Genomic DNA, 18947 nt, shown 5'->3' with positions numbered 1-18947 from the left:
GCAAATGTACAAAATCAGCAGGGGATCAAATACTTTTTCCCCTCACTGTACAATCCTTTTTCAGTTAATTTTATTATTTTTTTTAAATTGGGGTGGGGGGGAGTTTGGGATCCTTTGCTCCGGACAAGTGTATTTCTCGGCATAGAGTCGACATGGAAATGGAAAATGTTCAATATTTATTTCAAAAGCAAATATTTCCTCTTATAAAATTCCCCTCGATGTAACTTTTAAGATAAAGTAATGCAACAAAATAAAGTTTCCCTGCAGGACAAGGATTATCCCGACTTTCAAGAATTCCTCAAATACAGTGCTGTCACCTGAGTAGTCATTTCACTTTCAAGTCCCTTACAGTATGCTGTAAAACCTGACATACAGTAGCCACACAGCTACACTCAGCTGTTTCAGTTGTGCAACATGTTGGTGTCTTTGTATAAGAGTTTGTATAAGACTCCAACACCATCATTAAGTTTGCTGACGACACAACAGTGGTAGGCCTGATCACCAACAACGATGAGATGGCATATAGGGAGGAAGTCAGAGAACTGGCAGTGTGGTGGCAAGACAACAACCTCTCCCTCAATGTGAGCAAAACAAAAGAGCTAATCGTGGACTACAGGAAAAAGAGGACCGAGCACGCCCCCATTGTCATCGACGGGGCTGTAATGGAGCACGTTGAGATCTTCAAGTCACCAACAGACTATCATGGTCCAAATGCACCAAGACAGTCGTGAGAGGGCACAACAAAACCTATTATCCCTCAGGAGACTGAAAAGATTTGTCAAGAGTCCTCAGATCCTCAAAAAGTTATACAGCTGCACCATCAAGAGCATCCTGATTGATTGCATCATTGCCTGGTATGGCAACTGCTCAGCCGCCGACTGCAAGGCCCTACAGAGGGTAATGCGTATGGCCCAGTACATCACTGGGGCCAAGCTTCCTGCCATCCAGGACCTCTATGCCAGGCAGTGTCAGAGGAAGGCCCTAAAAATTGCCTAAGACTCAAGCCACCCTAGCCATAGACTGTTCTCTCTGCTACCGCACGGCAAGCGGTACCAAAGCGCCAAGTGTAGGTCCAAAAGGCTTCTTATCAGCTTCTACCCCCAAGCCATAAGACTCCTGAACAGCTAATCAAATGGCTACCCGGACTATTTGCCTTTTCCCCCCCGACCCCCATTTTTACGCTGCTGCTACTCTCTGTTAATTATCTATGCATAGTCACTTTACCTCTACCTACATGTACATATTACCTCAATTACCTTGACTAACCTGTACCCCCGCACATTGACTCTGTACCGGTACCCCCTGTATATAGCCTCGCTACTGTTATTTTTTTGTTGTCCTTTAATTGTTTATTATTTTTCTCTTTTCAATTTTTTATTTATACATTTTTTACTTCAGTTTATTTTATTAAATACTTTCTTAACACTTATTTATCTTAAAACTTCATTGTTGGTTAGGGGCTAGTAAGTAAACATTTCACTGTAAGCGCTACACATGTTGTATTCGGCGCATGTGACAAATAATATTTGAACAGTGGAGGTTAGCATTTATGGAGGGCATATAAAATTTGTGCGTCTAACTTTCTCACTCATCATTATTCACGATTCATTCAGGATCATCCAAAATCATCGTAGCATCGACATTAATGTAGATGTGTTTCGAAACATTATTATATTCTTATTTACCATAAAAGTGACCGCAAAATAACCCTAAAAGGGTCATATTAGATTGAGAAGAAATGTAGGAAATGAGCTTTAGATGCCCAAACAAATACTGAGTGATGACCCCCAGGTTATGTACCCCCTAAAACCAAAGTTGCGCCCCTGACTCAACCTCATCATGACTAATTTACTTATGGAACGGTGCAACGTGGATTAGATGCCTAATTGGCTACACGCTATCAAGTCACAACAAGGCTGACTTCAAATGCTGAAATCAATGTGAAAGTAACCGGTGCATAAAACAGCTGACCACGAATGCGAATTAGATAAATCCCACGCGTGCATTGAAATAAAAATAATACATCAAAGGACTTTCTTAGGCCTACAATTGACAAGGGGGCATGAAGATAAACAAATTCGACCAAAGAATGACAAATCACAAAATACTAAAGGAAAATTTACACATGCCTTTTTAACCCTGTAGGTCTATGCCCTTAAATCGCAATATCTACTAAGGTAACGTATGGAATTGTTTTAATAAGATGGTCATAAAATGTATCATTTAGCCATTTCATTTTGAATTGTAGGACCGCTGTATAAAAAAAATATGAAAACATGATTTGATGAAACATTGAATATGGCCTTTCCTGCTATAGCCCATACAAACGCATTGAATAACACATTCATTGTCACGATTCCCACCGACGGTGGCGCCCCCTCCTGCTCGGGTGGCGCTCGGCGGTCGTCGTCACCGGCCTATTAGCTACTACCGATCCCCTTTTTGGTTTTCCCTTTTTTGGTTTTGGGCACCTGTGGCCAATTAGCTATTAGAGGGGGTATTTAGTTTAGCTGGCCCGTCCGTTGTTTGTGCGGGATTAATTTTGTTCATTGACGACATGTTGTTCGTCGGCTTTACCTGGTCGTCTATTTTGTATTTATTCCCTATGGTTGGGAACTTTTGTTTATCCAGTGTTATTAAAAACACCACTCCCTGTGTTCGCTGCTTCCTGCGCCTCATTCCTCCTACCCGACTACCGAAGCCATTACATTCATAAATGGCAAAACAGACATTCAAACAATTCATCATAAAGAACCAGGTTTTGAAGTGTCTGTCCTATATCTGAGAGATATAAGAAAACTCAGGAAGCAAAACATATTTTTTTAGACACATGTTTTGCTATGTTCTTTTTGCTAATTTGTACAGCCTGGTCCTGGGTTACCTTCAGACGATTCCCCTGAAGCTTGTGTGGGTTGTAGAGCAGATCAACCAACACCTTCGGGTTCATGAGTCTCCTCTTTCGTTATTGGTGACATGTTATTTTGTAGCTCCAACTGTTTGGTCTGGACAGTCAGTTTTGTGAGAAGACCTCTTCAAAGTCAGGATGTCCATGACAGAGTTCAGACAAATGCCATAAAGCATGCGGATGTTGTAGAGTCAAACAACCGACACTGTCATGTTCATGAGAGTCTCCCCTTTCGATGTTGGTGACATTAGTTTGTAGCTCACACTGTGTTTATAATGGCACAATGAGGGGATTGAGCTGCAGCCTCTACACGAAACAGTACGTCTTTAGCATAAACACAAGGGGAGATATTCAAGATTCAAAATGACCACTGTTTGGCGCTGTGGAGCGTCAATCGACTTTAAGGGGTTTAAAGGGAGCTACTCTAAGGTCACGCCCAACACAACTGAATGAACAGTGCCTCGGTACAGGTAGGCATAGTCAAGCTCCGTGTCATGGTGCTGAAAGGACAGCGCCTCTGTACAGGTAGGCATAGTCAAGCTCCGTGTCATGGTGCTGAAAGGACAGCGCCTCTGTACAGGTAGGCATAGTCAAGCTCCGTGTCATGGTGCTGAATGGACAGCGCCTCTGTTTAGTAGCCAGCTGTAGAATTATTCTGTTTGTGGGCAGAGTAATAATTTTGGGGCACAGTTAGGTATTCTACAACATGTATATGAAAATCATAACTGGTACGCAGATCTTTAGAAAAGGTAGGATCAATTGAAAAAGTGGCACTCCACAGGAAAAAGTTTTCAGACCCACTGCTGTATGCTATGTGAAGCCACCCTTGTGGAACGGTGCATACAGTGTACGATGATAGATTATAGTGTCATTGTCTTGTGCACTTCCTGCTCATTTCAGATTTGTTTTGCCTGTCTGCATTATTTGACAGGGAAAGGAAACATTCTATGAAGGATTGTTTCAAAAAGGTGGCTCTGAGAATATTTAAACATTGTATCAATGAACAATCAGGTGGCTCTGAGAATATTTAAACATTTTGTATCAACAAGGCGACTCTGACATTATTGATATTGCAACAATAGCCAACAAGGGGGCGGCTCCCGCAAATATTTCCTGGGCTACCTTGCATCTGTCTGGTATTATTATGTTTCTTGCCCAGTCGTTTATCTGGGTGCTCATAAATATATATTTTTTAAAACAGCCCTACATCCACACTATAGCTATATAACTTTGCAACATTGAATGATGTTTAGCCAGAAAGATTTGTTAGAATATAAATATTTTATTCAGGAACATGGACAAGGAAGACTGATAGAGTGAGGTGGAAATGCATTATACCAGAGGCAGTTAGGCTGCAGGTAGGGATTAGGGATGGAGGCAGAGGATGATGATGAAGTAGGCCTACAGTAAGAAGTTCAAAAAGTTTGCCCAACTAAGTAATCATTAAGGATTTGCTTTATCTCAATTATAATTCTGTCACTGCATGATGGCCATTTGTGATAGCCTACAATTGTTATTGTCTTTGAAGCCAAAAACAATATTTTGGGGAAATGCTCTAATTGTGTTTATTTTGATACCAATACATGAAACAAAAATAGCACAAGCTTACTGGGTGAATGAATGAAAATATAAATTAGGCCTACAGCTATCACAACCCATATTTTCATAGAAATAAAATAGCTTTTGGTTTCGAATGGTCACCAAAAAGGAGGGCTCCGCCACCTCCCAATTCCAAATGAAAGTAACCCCTGGCTATCAGATTGCAACAAGGTTTACAAGGCCGAGTTCAAATACTAACATCAAATTCAAAGCAACCGGCACACTGTCGAAACAGCTGACCGGCAAAAATGTGCTCCACATGGTCCTAAAGCCAGTAAATCAATACGCAAAACATCGTTGCATTTGAATTAGGATTGGGATGATTTTTGCCTATTTTTCTTTAGCCTTCATAAACATTTTAGTATTGAGCTAGAGTATAGCGACTGCCATACCCAACTGATGCCCCTGTAAATGCAGCAGATGACACTAGGTGAGTTAAGAATTCTCAACCAATCTGGAATAAAATGACAAAGCAACTTCAATTTCATTGGCTGTTGCATGCAAATACAGTTGCATTTGAATTGCTCTATGTATCAACAAAGTTGCTTGAAATTATATCACTGCAACTACAATTGCCTATTATGTTGTTCGTACCAGTCATGTAAATTTAACAGCAGCCATTAAAAAGTGAATGGTTAGTTCAAGTGTTTAGTTGACCCTAAATCTCTCAGAATCTCAGGGTTACATGTAAAATCAGTGTCCCAATGGGCTAGAGCAGGGGTTCCCAAACTTGTATGCTTCATGACTGACCAATTGAGGTGTCTTTTGAGTTACGGCCCACCATAAGGGTTGAGCGGTGAAAAAACATACACAGACCAAATTTCTTGCAGTTCGATACATTTTGCCATGGAGCTGAAACGAGCTGAAATAACATTGTGTAGTTTTAAAGTTAATTTCATGCAATTCTACACATTTTGCCATGGAGCGGAATACAATGTTACAGTTGTAAAGCATTTTATTTTGCAATTCTATGCATTTTTACATGGCTAATTCTGTGTTCTTATGATAAAACATAATGGGGGCCTGATTATCTAGCTTTATTTTGTTCATTGTAAGTTCTCATATAGGCTATTGTAAAAATATATATATATAGTCCATTAGGAGTTAATATCAGTTGGCTTTTCATAGCCGAGCATTCAGAGTTCGAGACAGCAGGTGCGGTAGAGAGGGAGTAGAAAACAGCAGGTCCGGGACAAGGTAGTGAACAGGTCAGTGTTCCATAGCCACAGGCAGAACAGTTGAAACTGGAGCAGCAGCACAACCAGTTGGACTGGGGACAGGAAGGAGTCATCAAGCCAGGTAGTCCTGAGGCATGGTCCTAGGGCTCAGGTCCTCCAAGAGGGGAGGGAGAGAGGGAGAATTAGAGGGAGCATACTTAAATTCATACAGGCACCGGATAAGACAGGAAAATTACACCAGATATAACAGACTGATCCTAGCCCCCCGACACATAAACCAATGCAGCATAGATGCTGGAGGCTGAGACAGGAAGAGTCTGGAGACACAGTGGCCCCATCCGACGATACCCACGGACAGGGCCAAACAGGCAGGATATAACCCCAGCCACTTTGCCAAAGCACAGCCCCCACACCACTAGAGGGATATCCGCAAACCACCAACTTACTGCATTCAGAAAGTATTCAGACCCTTTCCCTTTTTCCACATTTTGTTATGTTACAGCCTTTCTCTAAAGTTAATTAAATTACTTTTTCCCCTCATCAATCTACAGTACACACAATGCCCCATAATGACGAAGTGAAAACAGGTTTTTAGAAATGTTTGCAAATTTACTACAAATAAAAAACAATTTTATTTACTTAAGTATTCAGACCCTTTGCTTTGAGACTCAAAAATCAGGTACATCCTGTTTCCATTGATTATCCTTGAGATGTTAATATGACTTGATTGGAGTCCATCTGGGGTAAATTCAATTGATTGACATGATTTGGAAAGGCACACACCAACCTATATAAGGTCCCACAATTGACAGTGCATGTCAGCGCAAAAACCAAGCCATGAGGTAAAAGGAATTGTCCGTAGAGCTCCAAGACAGGATTGTGTTGAGGCACAGATCTGGGGAAGGGTACCAAAACATGTCTGCAGCATTGAAGGTCCCCAACAACACAGTGGCCTCCATCATTCTTAAATGGAAGAAGTGTGGAACCACCAAGACTCTTCCTAGAGCTGGTTGCCCGGCCAAACAGAGCAATAGGGGAAGAAGAGCCTTGGTCAGGGAGGTGACCAAGTACCTGACGGTCACTCTGACAGAGCTCCAGAGTTCCTCTGTGGAGATGGGGTAACCTTCCAGAAGGACAACCATCTCTGCAGCACTCCAACAATCAGGCATTTATGGCAGTGTGGCTAGACGTAAGCCACTCCTCAGTAAAAGGAACATGACAGCCCACTTGGAGTTTGCCAAAAGGCACCAAAAGGGCTCCCAGATTAAGACAATTGATGTATGGATGATTCATAGTGAAGGCTGGGTTCGTGCAGATAATCAACAACTGATGACGTTTGGAATGAGATTAACGTGAGGTAAAGAATAATTCATTAATTAGAAGACTAATTGATCAGATATTAAAATATCTGAAAAGTTATATTAGGAAAATGATAACTTTAATCTGAAGATTTTCCTTGGTGCCCTGACTTTCTAGTTAATTACATTTACATGATTGGTTTAATCACGTAATAATAATTACAGAGAATTGATTTGATAAAATAACAGTCTTCAATTTAATGATGCCAAAGACACGACAGTGATATACAATTTTCTAGCTCTGAGTCAGTACTTTTATCCAATGTAAAAAACACAATTTCGCTACGTAAGACAGAATCGAGGCGGTTGGTCACAAATCTTGCACTATTGTATCCTACCATTACGATATCAAACCCAACTCCATTTGGACCTAAAACCTGTCAAAGACTCCAGCCACCCAAGTCATAGACTGTTCTCTCTGCTATTGCACGGCAAGCGGTACCATCAGGACCCTGAACAGATTCTACCCCCAAGCCATAGGACCGCTAAATAGTTAGTTATGTAGTTAACTAAATAGCTACCCAGACTATCTGCATGGACCCTTTTTTAACTCACTTTTTTGACTCATCACATATGCTGCTGCTACTGTTTATTATATATCCTGTTTCCTAGTCACTTTATTCCTAGTTAAATGTACATACATATTTTTCCTCAATTTTATCGCACCTCTGCGCATTGACTCGGTACTGGTACTCCGTGTATATAGCCAAGTTATCGTTACTTATTGTGAATTTACAATAAGTGCTGGCCATAACCCTGTATAGGCCACCAAAGCACTGCCCTACTTTCAATTTTATGGGCTTTCCTCTGACACCGCCTATTATATAGGTCCTGGATGGTAGAAAGCTTGGCCCCAGTGATGTACTGGGTCGTACGCACTACCCTCTTTAGATACTCTACTGTTGATGTTGATTTACCTGGTCACCTCTGTGTATTTTGTATTACCTTGTTTCCCATAGCACAGGGTTACACTGAACCCATTATTAAAAAACGCTATCTTACCTCTGAAATTGCTACAGATTTCATTGAACGTATGAACAATACTCCATCACCTATTCTGTGTTCCCGTTGTGATGATTTAGTTGACAACTTTAATAGCAAATTTAGGGCAACCATTGATGCCATAGCTCCAGTAAAGTTGAAAAAGGACACATCCAAACAGAGAGCCCCTTGGATGAGTGAGGAAATTAAATCAATTCAAGAGAAATTGCAGAAAGGCAGAGCGGAAGTGGAGAAAGTCAAAGTTGCAGGTCCATTATGATATTTTGAGAGAGCAACTTGGCATACATAAAAAGGCAATTAGAAATGCCAGACGGGCTCATTTTACTAACTTGATCCCTAATAATCAGAATAATTAGAGAGTGCTCTTCTCCACCATTAAATCCTACCCCCGCAAAGCTAACTGAACTTTCCTCCACATCTAAATGTGATGAGTTTGCGGCATATTTCAGCGATAAGATAACAAACATTAGGCTGGGTATCAGTCAAACAAGACCTGCTGAGAATTTTGATGATATGTGCCCTAGCCTACCACGCAAAGGCACTATGGATTTAATTTCCATTTTCCCTTTTTGACACAGACATGATCAGGAAAGTGATATCACAACTTAAGCCTTCTACCTGCCTTCTCAATCATATCCCCACCACCTTCTTCAGATATGCAATTAAAAACTGTTTTGAAGAAGTGCAAGCTATTCTCTCCCGGTTCACAGGCACTTTCCCCACTGCAATAAAATCTGCTATGATGAAACCCCTTCTGAAGAAAAATAATGTAGATTCTTCAGCTCTTAGCAATTTTCAGCCAATCTCCAACCTTCTTTTCTTAAGCAAAATTGTGGAGAAATTGGTTTTCAAACAACTAAATAATGTTTTAAGTGACAACTGTATTTTGGAAAAATTCTAATCTCATTTTTATGCACACCAAAGCACAGAGACAGTCTTAGTTAAAGTGATAAATTGTATTAAAGCCAACACAGATGCCAAACAGCTCTCTGTCTTTGTACTCTTGGATTTAACTGCTGCATTCGACACTGTTGGCCAGGACAGACTGGCTGTCCAGAAGGAGGTGGGTTGGCCTCTCCGGTCCAGTTCTAAATTGGTTTAGGACCTATTTAACCGGTCAAGAGTTTTTTTGTCACAAGGTTTGATTTTGGGTCCGGTACTGTTTAGTTTATATACAGTACTATAGGTTACCCCTTGGCAGTGTTATCAGAAAGCACAGCATTGGTTTTCACTGCTACGCAGACGATACACAATTTTACATTTCTGTGTCACCAGAGGATTTTAGCTCCACGGATAAATTATTAGACTGTATTAGTGATTTAAATACTTGGATGGCTCACAACTTCCTCTAGCTAAATCAAGACAAGACCGAGGTGCTTATTGATGGAGCCAAAGCACTGAGAGAGAATCTGTCTACACATTTTTATTTCACAGGCAATAAAGATAAAACACCAGGTAAAAAACCTTGATGTTATTTTAGATTCTGAACTCAATTTTGAGTCACACATCAGGAATGTGATCAAAACAGCTTTTTACCACATGATAAACATTACCAAGGTGTGCCCGTTTCTTTCTCAGGCTGATACAGAGACTCATCCAGGCTTTTATTACAAGCAGGCTTGACACTGTAATGCTCTCCTGTCTGGGCACTGGTAGACCTCTATCTGTGCACGTGCCTGCTCTTACTGCATGTCTCTGATGGAAGAGTGAGTAAGCACTCAACACTACAGTGAGGGGAAAAAGTATCTGATCTCCTGCTGATTTTGTACGTATGCCCACTGACAAAGAAATAATCAGTCTATAATTTTAATGGTAGGTTTATTTGAACAGTGAGAGACAGAATAACAACAACAAAATCCAGAAAAACGCATGTTAAAAATGTTAAAAATTGATTTGCATTTTAATGAGGGAAATAAGTATTTGACCCCCTCTCAATCAGAAAGATTTCTGGCTCCCAGGTATCTTTTATACAGGTAACGAGCTTAGACTAGGAGCACACTCTTAAAGAGAGTGCTCTTAATCTCAGTTTGTTATCTGTATAAAAGACACCTGTCCACAGAAGCAATCAATCAATCAGATTCCAAACTCTCCACCATGGCCAAGACCAAAGGATATCTCCAAGGATATCAGGGACAAGATTGTAGACCTACATAAAGCTGGAATGGGTTACAAGACCATCGCCAAGCAGCTTGGCGAGAAGGTGACAACAGTTGGTGCGATTATTCGCAAATGAAAGAAACACAAAATAACTGTTAATCTCCCTCAGCCTGGGGCTCCATGCAAGATCTCACCTCGTGGAGTTGCAATGATCATGAGAACGGTGAGGAATCAGCCCAGAACTACATGGGAGGATCTTGTCAATGATCTCAAGGCAGCTGGGACCTTAGTCACCAAGAAAACAATTGGTAACACACTACACTGTGAAGGACTGAAATCCTGCAGCGCCCGCAAGGTCCCCCTGCTCAAGAAAGCACATATACATGCCCGTCTGAAGTTTGCCAATTAACATCTGAATGATTCAGAGGACAACTGGGTGAAAGTGTTGTGGTCAGATGAGACCAAAATGGAGCTCTTTGGCATCAACTCAACTCGCCGTGTTTGGAGGAGGAGGAATGCTGCCTATAACCTCAAGAACACCATCCCCACCGTCAAACATGGAGGTGGAAACATTATGTTTTGGGGGTATTTTTCTGCTAAGGGGACAGGACAACTTCACCGCATCAAAGGGACGATGGACGGGGCCATGTACCGTCAAATCTTGGGTGAGAACCTCCTTCCCTCAGCCGGGGCATTGAAAATGGGTCGTGGATGGGTATTCCAGCATGACAATGACCCAAAACACACGGCCAAGGCAACAAAGGAGTGGCTCAAGAAGAAGCACGTTAAGGTCCTGGAGTGGCCTAGCCAGTCTCCAGACCTTAATCCCATAGAAAATCTGTGGAGGGAGCTGAAGGTTCGAGTTGCCAAACGTCAGCCTCGAAACCTTAATGACTTGGAGAAGATCTGCAAAGAGGAGTAGGACAAAATCCCTCCTGAGATGTGTGCAAACCTGGTGGCCAACTACAAGAAACATCTGACCTCTGATTGCCAACAAGGGTTTTGCCACCAAGTACTAAGTCATGTTTTACAGAGGGGTCAAATACTTATTTCCCTCATTAAAATGCAAATCAATTTATAACATTTTTGACATGTGTTTTTCTGGATTTTTTGTTGTTGTTATTCTGTCTCTCACTGTTCAAATAAACCTACCATTAAAATTATAGACTGATCATTTCTTTGTCAGTGGGCAAATTTACAAAATCAGCAGGGGATCAAATACTTCTTCCCCTCACTGCACAATCATTTTTCAGTTAATATTGTTATAAAAAAAAAATTGGGGTGGGGGGGAGTTTGGGATCCTTTGCTCCGGACAAGTGTATTTCTCGGCATAGAGTCGACATGGAAATGGAAAATGTTAAATATTTATTCCAAAAGCAAATATTTCCTCTTATAAATTTCCCCTCAATGTAACTTTTAAGATAAAGTAATACAACAAAATAAAGTTTCCCTGCAGGACAAGGATTATCCCGACTTTCAAGAATTCCTCAAATACAGTGCTGTCACCTGAGAAGTCATTTCACTTTCAAGTCCCTTACAGTATGCTGTAAAACCTGACATACAGTAGCCACACAGCTACACTCAGCTGTTTCAGGAAGTGCAACATGTTGGTGTCTTTGTATAAGAGTTTGTATAAGACTCCAACACCATCATTAAGTTTGCTGACGACACAACAGTGGTAGGCCTGATCACCAACAACGATGAGATGGCATATAGGGAGGAAGTCAGAGAACTGGCAGTGTGGTGGCAAGACAACAACCTCTCCCTCAATGTGAGCAAGACAAAAGAGCTAATCGTGGACTACAGGAAAAAGAGGACCGAGCACGCCCCCATTGTCATCGACGGGGCTGTAATGGAGCACGTTGAGATCTTCAAGTCACCAACAGACTATCATGATCCAAATACACCAAGACAGTCGTGAAGAGGGCACAACAAAACCTATTATCCCACAGGAGACTGAAAAGATTTGGCATGGGTCCTCAGATCCTCAAAAAGTTATACAGCTGCACCATCAACTGATTGCATCATTGCCTGGTATGGCAACTGCTCAGCCTCCGACCGGAAGGCCCTACAGAGGGTAGTGCGTATGGCCCAGTACATCACTGGGGCCAAGCTTCCTGCCATCCAGGACCTCTATGCCAGGCAGTGTCAGAGGAATGCCCTAAAAATTGCCTAGCCATAGACTGTTCTCTCTGCTACCGCACGGCAAGCGGTACCAAAGCGCCAAGTGTAGGTGTATAGTGTATAGACTGATCATTTCTTTGTCAGAGGGCAAACGTACAAAATCAGCAGGGGATCAAATACTTTTTTCCCTCACTGTAAACCATCCACTCGGGCCTCTATGTGGATAATCCCCTAGCGCAGTCCTAAGGGACCTGGGAATCCTCACCTCCATCATGGCTTCAGTTCAGTTCAAACATCCCCTCCAGTGACAGAGGAACACCAGGGTGCAGATCTAGGATGAGCTTCCCCTACCCCAATAATGACCTTAACCATTAGTGGGGGAAATGCAAAACTGACCCAGGGTCAGTGTCTAGGGAAACCTCCTCCTACTTATACAGATGGAAACCTGAGCTGACAGTTGTGAGGAGAGTGGACAGAAAGCGGTCCTCATACTTGTGGAAAATTAAATCCTCTCTCACAGAATATCAAAATCACTTCTGACAGGGAAACTTAAAAACTGAAAGCTTGACTTATCAAGCAAGTGAACATTCCAACATAATCTGCTTTCGCAAGCCAGCTCAAATACTGTACTGTACTTTGTATATGACCTGTTTCTCGATTCTAAATTTCAAACCAATATATTTTGCCTTCTATAAACTTAGACACATCCCTCCCCATTCTTTCAGGTAGACCTTGAACTACCACCACCTTCTCAAGCAAGAATCTGTCTCTGCAAGACCATTCTCTATGATGTAAGAGCATGACACAGACCAGCACTGGTAGGAAACAAGGAGCAAGATTCTGGCAATCCATTCATGGAATTTCACAGTTCTCATGAAACATGACTCATTGAGCAATAGAGCAAAATTATGCAAATATTTCAGCTGTTGGATCACACTGCTTCCAACAACATCCTATCAAAGCACAGCAATACTGTATATCTTCCCTTGTACATCTGGGGTATGTAACGTGGGTCAACTGGTTAACCCCTATGTGTCTAGTCTCCATTGGCTAACTAGGCAGGGGGATCTCCTCGTGACTATCTTCTCAGAAAGGATAGTAAACAATTTTAGTCAGGTGAGCAGTCCACAGGCAGTGGGTGCTCTGCTCTCCGTTCCTCTTTCCTGTGTGAAACACTGCTACGGTTCAGCGCCAAAGGGCAGTAAAGGGTATGTGGAATGCTTTTTCACTTACACCTCAAAGAGAGACACACATGCTGTTGAACAGGAAGTGCGGATGAAGAAAGGAGGAAATTATGTTCAGGATTCAACAGAAAACATCTATGGAGGTAACTTCTGTATGTTGTTTACACCAGCGTTGTGAGAGAAAATGCATAATGAAAAGTGCAATATGCCCTTGACTTAAAATGTACTTACTTTAATTCAGTAGGATTTATTTGACAGGAGCAATGCATACTACAAAAATCCCCTTACAAATCTGTCAGTTTAAGCTAGACATATGTTTGTTTTTTCGCATTGGATGTGTCTCAAACCATTGCGTCCGCCAATGTCGCACTTCCACATCTGAGGTGAAAGGTGACATAGCTAGAGCGGTGTTTGTCAGACCATGAGACGTCCCGTAAAACGGTCTTCTCATCGGTCTGTAGCGTCCGAGCGGTTTGGCCTCTATGGAAAGATGAGACTCTCACAAACACTATGGTGTTCTATACAGCCGATCTGATGAGTGAGAAAGTTAGACACAAATGTCATACCACCCCCGAAAAACTGCTCACCTCCCGTTATTGCAATATTGCAAGGTTAGCATGTCTTGGTATGATATTTGTGTGTCTGTGACTTCTCACCCTTCATTATTCACTGTTTATTCAGGATTACCCATAATCATGGTTGCATCCACATGAATGTAGAAGTGTTTAGAAACATATTCTTATTTACAAAAAAGTGACTCCAAAATGAAACAATTAATTTCTAATTGGGTACAAAATAATCTGAAACACAACCAAAACCAACAGCAAATGCATTGTAGAGTCACAAGCTTGATGTAGTCATTGTATGGTAAGAATATGGGACCAAATACTTAACATTTTACTACTTAAACACATAAGTGAATTTGTCCCAATAGCTTTGCTCCCCTAAAATGGGGGGACTGTGTACAAAAAGTGGTGTAAATTCTAAATGGTTCACCCGATATGGACAAAAATACCCCCTGAAATTAAGCTGACAGTCTGCATACGAACTTCATAGTGATTGTTTGTTTTCAAATCAAAACTTTTGGAGTATAGAACCAAAAGAAGAAGAAAAAATGATTCACTGTCACAATAATTATATATATATATATATTCACTACATATATGGAGATAGTTTAGTGCCTAAAATAAGGGGTTATGTAAAAAAGATATAGGACAGACAATGTTTTTTTTACTATCTGTTTATTCATGTATGAAGCAGTTATTCAACAGGTTTCTATGGGCTAATAGCAGTAAGGCCAAATTCCATGAAAACATTTTTTTGGGGGGGATACTTTAAGGGGTCCTAAATATCCAAATCAAATAGATAAGTGATCCTTGGTATGACCATCTTAAAACAATTCCAGATGTTAGCTTCTTAAACACAACTTCTGTTAATGATAGTAAAGACACAACATTTATGAATCTAAAATAAGATGAGGCATTTATTTTGAATTTAGTATACAGTTGAAGTTGAAAATTTACATACACTTAGGTTGGAGTCATTAAAACTCGTTTTTCAACCACTCCACACATTTCTTGTTAACAAACTATAGTTTTGGCAAGTCGGTTAGGACATCTACATTGTGCATGACACAAGTAATTTTCCCAGCAATTGTTAACAGACAGATTATTTCACTTACCGTTCACTTTATCACGATTCCAGTGGGTCAGAAGTTACAATACACTAAGTTGACTGTGCCTTTAAACAGCTTGGAAAATTCCAGAAAATGATGTCATGGCTTTAGAAGCTTCTTATAGTCTAATTGACATCATTTGAGTCAATTGGAGGTGTACCTGTGGATGTATTTCAAGGCCTACCTTCAAACTCAGTGCCTCTTTGCTTGACATCATGGAAAAATCAAAAGAAATCAGCCAAGACCTCAGAAAAAAAATTGTAGACCTCCACAAGTCTGGTTCATCCTTGGGAGCAATTTTCAAATGCCTGAACGTACCACGTTCATCTGTACAAATAATAGTACGCAAGTATAAACACCATGGGACCACGGAGCCGTCATACCACTCAGGAAGGAGACCGTTCTGTTTCTTAGAGATGAACGTACTTTGGTGTAAAAAGTGCAAATCAATCTCAGAAAAACAGCAAAGGACCTCGTGAAGATGCTGGAGGAAACAGGTACAAAAGTATATATATCTACAGTAAAATGAGTCCTACATCGACATAACCTGAAAGGCCGCTCAGCAATGAAAAAGCCACTGCTCCAAAACCGCCATAAAAAAGACAGACTACGGTTTGCAACTGCACATGTGGACAAAGATCATACCTTTTGGGGAAATGTCCTCTGGACTGATGAAACAAAAATACAACTGTTTGGCAATAATGACCATCGTTATGTTTGGAGGAAAAAGGGGGAGGCTTGCAAGCCGAAGAACCCCATCCCAACTGTGAAGCACAGGGGTGGCAGCATCATGTTGTGGGGGTGCTTTGCTGCACGAGGGACTGGTGCACTTCACAAAATAGATGGCATCATGAGGCAGGAAAATTATGTGGACATATTGAAGCAACATCTCAAGACATCAGTCAGGAAGTTAAAGCTTGGTCGCAAATGGGTCTTCCAAATAGACAATGACCCCAAGCTTACTTCCAAAGTTGTGGCAAAGTGGCTTAAGGACAACAAAGTCAAGGTATTGAAGTGGCCATCACAAAGCCCTGACCTCAATACTATGGAACATTTGAGGGCAGATCTGAAAAAGAGTTTGCGAGCAAGGAGCCCTACAAACCTGACTCAGTTACACCAGCTCTGTCAGGAGGAATGGCCCAAAATTCACCCAACTTATTGTGGGAAGCTTGTGGAAGGCTACCCAAAACGTTTGACCCAAGTTAAAAAGTTTAAATGCAATGCTACCAAATACTAATTGAGTGTATGTAAACTTCTGACCCACTGGGAATGTGATGAAAGAAATAAGCTGAAATAAATCAATCACTCTCTACTATTATTCTGACATTTCACATTCTTAAAATAAAGTGGTGATCCTAACTGACCTAAGACAGGGAACTTTTACTTGGATTAAATGTCAGGAATTGTGAAAAACTGAGTTTAAATGTATTTGGCTAAGGTGTATGTAAACTTCCGACTTCAACTGTATTTATTAATTGTGCAAACAGATTTCTGTACAAACAGACTGCGTTAGATACGAATATAGCCATGTGGTGTGTTGCTCATATAGTTGTCCCGGTGTCGCGTATCAAATGACGTCAGAGTGTCTTATGAGTTGTTCAATTCCAGATTTAGTCCGTTAGGCCAAACGGTACTAATTCTGTCGATCAATATTCATTTCTAGAGCGAGGGCATAGATCCAGTAATGTTAGAAATTTGAGGATAGATCTGTTCAGTGACCGAACCTATCAAGGCACAAGGCGAGACCCAGATGCAGACACAGGAGGCAGATGGTTGGAGTCAATGTTTATTAATCCAAAGGGGTAGGCAAGAGAATGGTCGTGGACAGGCTAAAAGGTCAAAACCAGATCAGAGTCCAGGTGGTACAGAGTGGCAGACAGGCTCATGGTCAAGGCAGGCAGAATGGTCAGGCAGGCGGGTACAAATGGTCAGGCAGAATGGTCAGGCAGGCGGGTAACGCCGAAGCGTTATCTGTCCGCCTATCACGCTGAGCCAACGTGGGTAGGCCACAAGCATATCTGTTTTTATGTACCGCGTGTGTCGGTGATATATTACTTGCGAAGAGTATGCCAAATGTGAGACGTCACTAGTAAACCCCCTTTCCATGTTGTATGGAATCGTTTGTGCTGTGGGAACAGTATAAGAATAGCTAGCTGGCACGAGATGCTACAGCTAACAAAGGAATAGCAGCCATTTTGTTTTCCTGTGTCACTGCTAAACTCTTCCATCTTGGGCGACAGAAGAGTTTCGCCATTGTACTTTCGTTTGAGTTCAGCTTTGTGTGATCAGTGACCACTAGTTGTGAAGAATCACCAGTACATTTCTTTAAAAATAATTAGTTTAGGTGACACCCAAACGTGGATCACGTTTAACAAGTGGTTACTTATGATATCCAGCCAATCGCAAATTATTGGATATCGATGTCTCATTCAATTGAACTAATAAGTAAAATTGTGAGATTTACCTTTTCAGTTGGATCTTTTAAATATTATTCAAATTTATTGGTTTTCTACAATGATACAATTTAAACTTTTCCTATATTAACCTAGATGAACCAACTTCTCAGGTTAAATTAAAGTTTAGTTCCCAAATAGCCTATATAGGTTTGACTTATCATTAACATTGATTAAGTCAGTAAAATTTGCTTTTGCAAAGCTCATTCAGGATTACCCAGTACTGAATGAAGTCCCGACTCCAGCGGGAATACCATGTGGCTTCGGGCTTAGGGATAAGTGAACCTGGTGGTGAATGTACCATAACATTTGCTCTACTGGTTACATTTATGATAATCCAGACAATCTCAATTGATTGGATATCATGGTCTCATTCAATTTAAATAGTTAAATTGTCGAACATACCTTTTCAGGTTCTTCCAATTAAATGAGACATTTTAAACTTAATATTAACTTAGATGAACCAACTTCTCAGGTTAATTAAAGTTTGAATTCCCAGATAGCCTATCCAGTTATGATTGATCATTATCATTGACTAATCAATTCAATTTGCTTTTGCAAATTCATTCACGTCCAACTCCCACATTACTGGTAAAGTACTGATGGTTCATTAACGCCTATAAATAGATTAAAAATGTTGTTGCAGCGCTTCCAACGTATTCCAAAACCAAACTTTGGAAAAATAGGACAAAAAAATACTGGTGTTTTTATTTTTTGTCCTCTCCTCTCAAATGTTCTAATAGCAAGCTGCTAATTAGTGAAACCTCACCCATAAAATGATTTATCTCTGACCTCAGCAGCGATACCAACCCTAACTATGCCAGTAGCTGAAAAACAGTAGGGATCGCGAAAAACACTCTCCAAAATCAACCATCGGGCGCAGGCCTTGTAAAAGGTTCTCTCCAGTTTTGCCCTGATGTCTTGCCATCCAACACTGGCATCGGTCCAATACCGCAGTGCACAGCTGAAGCATGAGCAGGACACGGTAGACATAAAGGGACAGGTGGAGAGAACTGGGAAAGTGATGACAAATGCAGAAAATGGACAAATTCTGCACGCTATGGAACTGCGTTAGAAACCCGAACAATTAAATGTAAATGCATTCCTCGTTTACAGAGAAATTCTTTGATTGACTATGCACTTACAATTCAGTAGGTCTATTTCTAGTTATATACAGTACAGTACACTATACTTGGGGATCACCTCGACATCCCTGATCTGCATGCCTCAATAAATTAATGCTAGAACACTGGTCACCAAGATGAGCTATTTCTATCTAGTCTCTTAATAATTGCATAACGGTGCAAGTTAGACACAAATTATATTCATACTGAGAGGTGATGTAAGGCTCGCTACCTTGACCAGATCCTCT

The sequence above is a fragment of the Salmo trutta genome, chromosome 7 (genome assembly GCF_901001165.1).
Source record: "Salmo trutta chromosome 7, fSalTru1.1, whole genome shotgun sequence".
NCBI classification, from domain to species: domain Eukaryota; kingdom Metazoa; phylum Chordata; class Actinopteri; order Salmoniformes; family Salmonidae; genus Salmo; species Salmo trutta.
The sequence above is the reverse complement of the archived record's forward strand: the minus strand, read 5'-3'. Positions refer to the sequence as shown.